The sequence below is a fragment of the Amblyomma americanum genome, chromosome 11 (genome assembly GCF_052857255.1).
Source record: "Amblyomma americanum isolate KBUSLIRL-KWMA chromosome 11, ASM5285725v1, whole genome shotgun sequence".
NCBI lineage: Eukaryota > Metazoa > Arthropoda > Arachnida > Ixodida > Ixodidae > Amblyomma > Amblyomma americanum.
This window is the reverse complement of record NC_135507.1, coordinates 99,878,710-99,886,556: the sequence shown is the minus strand read 5'-3', so window position 1 is coordinate 99,886,556 and position 7,847 is coordinate 99,878,710.

Here is a 7,847-nt window from a genome sequence, read left to right as displayed (position 1 = left end):
CGGGGGTCCAAATAAGGGTTACGGGGTGGGTGAGGGTGCCAGAAGCGTAGAAGCCGAGCCACGGTCCGGGATATCAGGCCTTTGGCGAAATTGGATAGGGCGGATTTTGAGTCGGAGATAATTTTGGTGGCAGAGGTGGAGACAACAGCGAGTGCAATGGCCGCTTCCTCTGCGATTTCCGATGAGTCTGTGGTGACGGATCCTGATGCGATTAGTCGGGCCTGAGAATTAGCGACGGCGAGAACCATGCGGGAGCCCGACGAGTACGCTGCCGCGTACACGAAGGCTACCTCGGGACTGTTGCCGTAGAGCTTGTGCAGGGCTTTAGCGCGGGCTGTCCTGCGTTCTCCGTCGTGCTCGGGGTGAATGTTCTTAGAGATTGGAAGGATCATGAGATGGGAGCGTAGGTCTGGAGGTATGGGAACCCCCTCGGTAGGATGGCTGATCGGGGTGATGCATAGCTGACAGAGTAGAGTGCGGCCTGCAGCGGTACTCGACAGGCGAGTCAGCTGTGCTGTTAGGGTGGCTTCTGCCAGCTCCTCAAACGTGTTGTGGGTACCGATGTTGAGCAGCCGGGTAGTAGAGGTGCTGGGGGGTAGGCGGAGGGCAACCTTCGTGCCGCTCCTAAGGTGCGCGTTGCTGCGGTCCCGCTCCTTCTGATTTAGGGGGAGGTAGGGGAATGAGTACGCCGTGCGGCTCGTGATGTGAGCTTGGGTGAGGCGGAGAGTGTTCCGCTCTCGCAGACCCGCGCGCCGGTTCGCCACGCGCCGAATGAGACGGGTGGCTTGCTGGGCTTGGGTCTGGAGAGTTTGGATGGTGTTGCCATGCGCGCCGTGGGAGTGAAGGACGAGGCCCAAGATGCGAATCTTGGAGACCAGGGAAATGGGGTGGTTTCCTAGAGTAAGATGGGAGGGTTGGCGGGGTCGTGCGGCCTGGGGCGGTAGAAGAGTTTTGATTTAGAAGGGGAGCAGGCTAGGCCGCGCGCGAGCGTATGAGTCGATGATGTTGAGCGCCGACTGTAGGTTGTGTTCCATGTCGGAATCACTGCCTCGATTAGCGCAGATAGTGATGTCGTCAGCATAGAGGCTGAAATGGATGTCGGGTATTTGGGCGAGTTGGTGGGGAGTTGGAGAAGGGCTATATTAAAGAGGATAGTAGACAGTACAGCACCCTGAGGGGTTCCCCGTGGTCCCAGTGAGACTCCGGACAGCCAGTGGTCGCCCATGGTGAGTGTGGCTGTTCGTTCGGACAGGAAATCGCGGACCTAATTGTACACCCGCGGGCCTACACCTAGGGCGTGGAGGCCCTCTAGGATGGCTGCATGGGTAACGTTATCGAAAGCTTTTGTTAGGTCGACGCCGAGGATAGCCTTGGTGTCGCCCGCGGGGGAGTCAAGGATGTGGTGCTTGAGCTGTAGAAAGACGTCCTGAGTGGACAAGCCCGGGCGGAAGCCAAACATGCACGAAGGCATAAGGTTGTTGTTCTCAAAATACTGGCTAAGACGGGTCTAGAGAACGCGCTCCATGAGCTTGCCCACACAATACGTAAGAGAGATGGGACGGAGGTTAGCGGGGAGAAGTGGTTTGCCGGATTTGGGAATAAAGACTACTTTGGCGTCTTTCCACTGAGGTGGGAGGGCGCCGCGCAGCCAGCATTCGTTGAAGTAGTCGGTTAGGGCTTTGACGGAGGGGAATCGAGGTTGCGGAGTGCCTTGTGCACTCCGTCGGGGCCAGGAGCTGAGGACGCGTTGTGGCGCTGAAGTTCTCGCCCTCACTTCCGCCTCGGTGATCGGTTGGTCGAGAAGGTCGATGGGGGAGCCTGTGTAGTCAGGGTGGTCTGCGGAGGGATATGCCGGGAAGTAGAGATCACGAAGCTCCTCGAGAAGTTCCTGCGGGGAGGCCTCGGATGTGTGCATGAGCTTTATGAGGTTGTGTTTCTGGTGTGTCTTGGACTGAGTCGAATCAATGAGATGGCGGAATAGGTTCCAGGTCTGGGGCAGGCTCATGTTGCCGTCCAGCTTGTTACAAAGAGATTCCCAATTTTGGCGAGACAGAGTTGCAGCATGCGTCTCAATCTCCTTGTTGAGCCGGGCCAGTCGGCGTCTGAGTGCAGCGCTAACGTCGCCATCTGCTTTCGAGACCCGCCTTGGCGTCCCATAGGTGCAATAGATGGGAATCCATCTCGTCTGCAGAGCAGTCCTCTGGGAGTTGGCGACTCACGGCGCGGACGTCACGCTGGAGTTGGTCGCACCAAGTGGCTATGTCCGAGATGGTGTCCCACTTCGTGATGGTAGCATCACGAGAGGGTCTACGTGTTGGGCCTGCTTGTAGGAGAATCTCGATAATGTGATCACTACCCGAATTCTCCTGGGTGTTACACCACGCAGCATGAGGGAGGCGGTGAGTAGGCTCGGTGATCCTCGCCACAGTTTGCACAGTGTGGAGGAGCAGTGTATTTATCCGAGATGTGATCGTTTGAGGAGCATTTTGCACATTTTTCTTGATCACGGCAACTCTGTGAACCATGGCCAAATCGTTGGCGCCTGAAGCAGCGGCGGGGTTAGGAATGTATGTCCGGACTGGTATCTCTGTAACCTACGTCTATTGAGTCAGGCAGTGTGCAGGAGGCAAAGGTGAGAACTAGGTGCTTAGTAGGGATTTCCTTGTTTTCTTTTCGGATTTTTATTTTGTGGACATTTGTTACGTGCTGTTCCTTTAGCCCTTCTAATATTTCTTCCTCTGTCAGGTAGCTGAGGTCATTGTCTAATATTACTCCACGCACAGTATTAAGCGACCTGTGGGGTGTTACCCTGACTGGGGTTTCTCCAAAGGCGGTAATGTTTGAGAGTTTGGGCAGTCGGACTTTATCGCGTATCTCAAGTAATAGGTCACCACTGGCTAACTTCGTCGGCTTGTAGCCAGTGCCCAAAGTTTCTGTGAGTGTCTTTTCAACAAGAAAAGGAGACATCATTTGCGCTGTCTTTTTATTTTTATTTGCTGCGCACTATACGGAATTTGGCAAGAGGTTCTTTCATTGTGTTCAGAAGCTGGGATGTTACATCTTCAGTCCGCCTTTTTTTTTAGGATGGCGATCACTTTTGGATGAGGAAGGAGCCATAAAATGTGGTTGTTCGGCCGCGGGGCCAGCCGCCCACCATGGAGCCCAACAAGGGGACGGGACAGGAACTTGGACGCAAGTCCTGCCCACGCCAGCTGTACACCGCCACTATAACGCAATCTGAAGTAACTGAGGGTAGTTACTCACACAGGGTTAACCATAGCCGCCAGGAAGAAGGAAAAAGTAATTAAGAGAGGAGAAGAAAGGAGAGTTGTGCGAAAGAAGATAGGAAAGTGAAAAGTAGAGGGAAGGACAGGAAAAGGCGACTGCCGATTTCCCCCGGTCGGGTCAGGCTGGAGGTGCCGTCTACAGGAAGCTGGGGACAAAATGGTGTGTTGCCTCCGCCGACGGGCCTTAAAAGTCCAAACGCTCGGCATCGGCTCAACAACCAGGATCCCCTTTTCCCCGGACACGGCGATGCCACGCACGGCGAAACGCGGGTGCTCGGGTCCGTGGTGATGCATCATTCACCATCATCCCCTTCGGGGATGTCCCTGCAGATGCTCGGGAACCATGGGATCGCCACTCGCCAACGCCTGCAAGATGCAGACGCCCCCGTGCGGGGAAATGGTTATTACCAACGATCGGCTACAAATTTCTAATTGCATCTAAGTACCTAACCGTAACAGTTCAAATGTTAATTATTGAAAATTAGTTAACCAGCTGACTACTTAAAACGATTAACCGGTTTTCTGGTGCCCTCCAACACTAGTAATACTATGCCGCAAAAGCCGTATTTTGAAACCAAAAAGGCTATTTTTGAAAATTAAGTCTTCCCTGTAACACCTAGTACAACGGATCAAAAGTATAGACATCAGTTCAGACGCTACGCGCCCACTGTTGGTATATGATACAATGTGGTCACGTGGCAACTATTTTGGTCAATTGGACATTCATTGCAGACAGACGCGTCCTTGACAAGCGTTAGTAAGAGCGCGCGCTCTTAAAATGAGAAAAGAAACTTGGGCCTAAGTGGGAATCGAACCCGCGCCGCCGGTGAGCGAGATGACGTAACAGGATGACACAAAAGTTAGAGAGAGATGACATCACACTCGATCTGAGTGGCAAGCTCAGAAACTCAACTCAGCAAGGAAACTGACGACTTACTAGTAACAATGTCGCTGATCCAGACGAAATACCAGCGACGTGGTCTCTAATTGACCTCAAAGCAATGGCAGTATTCCCGAGTACATTCACCAAAATTTTAAGCAGCCGTTCGTCGTACAGCATTCCCGGTTGCAACATGGCATTTCTCTTTGAATATAGCTAACATGCTTTAGTCGAGTTGGAAGCTAGTTTGCGATAGGGGTTCGGACCAATGACGTCTGCAACTTCAATTGCATGCATTATGAGACTACATTTTCTTAAGGTGCGGTTGAGGCGTCCACCGGGATGTCGAGATGCGAAATTGGAGGCTACCTTGCGACGGGGGTTCGGATCACCATCATCATCATCATCACTTAAAAAAAGCTGCGATTTAACTACTGCTAAACCTGGTTAGAGAGCGAAAGCTGCGGTGTATCGGGCATGTAGACGCGGCTTGGCGTCTGTAACGTGCGTTCCGCGCACTGGATAGGCAGCGCGCCCACCCTGCCACCTTTGTAGGTGGCAGTTAATGGTTGATCGCGAGAGGTTGGTCACCTGATGAACGTTGCGGCCTATTGCTGCAGTGCCGCGTGTCTGCCACAACGTTGTCAGCGCTAATGCATCTAGCCCGCATCTCTCTCTCACCACCGCCACGTACCTCAAAGCGCGATTGAAGCGTCCACTGCCCCGGGGAGCCAATTGTGCGCCCTTCCTTTCCTCAAAATCATCGGACGTTGCCAACGGCAACGCCAATGAACACAATGGACGCCGGCCGACGGCCTTTAGAAACAGAGGAGAGCGCTCGGTTTCGGTGGCGGCGGCTGAGTGACGTCATAGCTGCACTTAGTTCAAGGTCGGTTCAAGGTCAAACGCGCACACACGGCGCACACGACGAAGCTATGGAGAGGAGTAGTAAAGCTTTCGCTTTAAAACATTATGTTACAGGAGGAGGAGGAGGAGGAAGAAGAAAGGCAGCTAGGTTAACCGGATGAATAATCGGTTTGCTACCCTGCACGAAGGGAAACGGGTGTGGGGATAAAAAAAATTTGGAAGAAGGTTAAGCTTAGCCTTTAAGAGTGGAACGCGATAGCGTGTTGCAGCACTGCCAGGGAGTCCACAGAACACCAACGCCCGTTCAGCGCGACCCCTTGCCCGTTAGACAAATCGCTCTGCTACGTGCTCTGAAGCGGTAACCGCATGAGGCGATATTCCTTCGCGATACGTCGCGCGATGACACCGCCGTCGCCCATCGCTGTCGCTGGCGCAAACCGCACGAAGCGACGGGACTCGGCGTTGGAGCGGCGCGTTTTCAGTGTTGCTCGATTGCGGCAGCTTCAGCGTTCAGTCATTTTGCGTTAATTAACGCATTGAACAACGCTCTTAAGGCTTCATACGAGATAAAACACATTAAAAACACTGAAAAAATTATTTAGGTACTGATTTTATTTTTAGTCTACTACACAAAATCACGTGATGCAGAAAAGCGCGCGCTTTTTTCTTTCTGCTGTTCGCGCCTCCGCCATCGTCGTCTGCCATGGAACGGCGCCGGAAAATGGCAATGTTTAGAACTTTGCTGGTTCTGAAACAACTGCAGACTGGAGTTCACAGGCACTGGGTGCGTCCTGTGGGGCAAAACCGCGCGGAGGAGAGCGAATACTTCACAGCGGTAAGTCAGGACATGCTGTAGTGTTAGCGCACTGGTTCCATTTTTCCTTGAAACGTTTTCAGATGCATCTCATGAAGAATGGGGACGAAAGCCTGTTTCATAAATATTACCGAATGTCTCCGGAGATATTCGACATGCTGCACAGCATGGTTGACGAGAAGTTATCTAAACAGTGGCTATGCAGAGACCCTATCTCATCGGGTGAACGGCTTGCCTTGACGCTGCGGTGAGTAATTTAAACATTGTAATTACCCACTGCACGTTATATCACGCTATGTACAGGCTCCTTTGATTGCAATTCGGCGATGGCATCACAGTTGAGCAGCTTTCTAGTATGTGTGCTTGCGTGCGGCTATGTACTGTATGCCGTAAATTATATATGTCATCTGAACGCATGAGTATATGTTTACATGCGCATTTGCAGGTACCTCTCGTCAGGCATGGCCATACCGGACGTCTCCATGGCGTTCCGGATTGGAATTGAGACGGCAAGGGAGGCTATACACCTCACTTGCCAGGTGCTGTGGGACGTGCTTTCACCTCTGTACATGAAGGTAGGAAATATGTGGTGTAATACATTATTTAGCATGACACAAAATGCGTTAGGCTGTATTCTCCTGTTTTACTGCACATGTAATAGATCACTTACTAAAATATAGGCTAATTAACTTTCTTGAATATCTTTACTACGCCACGAATATTTTTCCTTGTTTGCTGATGCGCCCCGCCGCGGTGGCTCAGTGGTTAGGGCGCTCGACTACTGATCCGGAGTTCCCGGGCTCGAACCCGACCGCGGCGGCTGCGTTTTTATGGAGGAAAAACGCAAAGGCGCCCGTGTGCTGTGCGCTGTCAGTGCACGTTAAAGATCCCCAGGTGGTCGAAATTATTCCGGAGCTATCCACTACGGCACCTCTTCTTCCTTTCTTCTTTCACTCCTTCCTTTATCCCTTCCCTTACGGCGCGGTTCAGGTGTCCAAAGATATATGAGACAGATAGTGCGCCATTTCCTTTCCCCCCAAAACCAATTATTATTATTATTATTGCTGATGCCTTGCAGGTTCCTGTTATACTGTGCATGGATATGGTTAGCATTGCTCCAACATCACTTGGCAGGCACACTATGAACCAAAGGTCCACATCACATACTGCAGTAAATGCACTTGACAGGAGTTGTATGATGAATGTCATCAATCATGATGCACTCTATTATGTACTGTAGCAATACAAAACACGTGTCTTATCTTATTACAGCCTCCAACAGAGAGTGAATGGCGTGACATAGCTGCAGGTTTTTGGCACCAGTGGCAATTTCCGAACTGCTTAGGTGCAGCTGATGGCAAGCATGTGAATATAAAGCGGCCGAAAAAGTCTGGAAGTCTCTACTTCAACTACAAGGTATGGCAGTGTTGGCTTTATTTAAGTTGTTACAGTACTGAAGGATCTAACATCTCTGTGATATCATGTGCAATGTAATGCATGCATTACCCGCAGTTGTATGTCTTTACAGGACACCTACTACATTGTATTAATGGCAGTGGTTGACAGCAGGTACCAGTTCAGGCTCATTGATGTCGGTGCACCTGGACGCCTCAGCGACGGAGGAATATTCAAGGATTCCCCTATTGGGAAACGACTTGAAAAGGGAAAGCTGAACTTGCCGAGGGCAGCCCAACTGCCAGGATCAGCTACAACTTTGCCTCACGTGTTTATCGGCGACGAGGCATTTCAGCTTCGTCCAGATTTTATGCAACCGCTACCTGGGAGCCGGACGAGCAATGAAGAGATGATCTTCAATTACCGCCTGTGCCGTGCAAGGTATATACAGCATGGCACAAATTTGCTGCTTTGAGCCTTTCTATATGAAGTTTTTTTTTAAATGACAGCAGAAAAGTGCTCTTAAGTAGAGCCAAAAGTTTCGGCGAGTTGGTGAACGTTCACCAATTCGCCTCACTTTCGGCTTTACTTAATCTGATTTCTA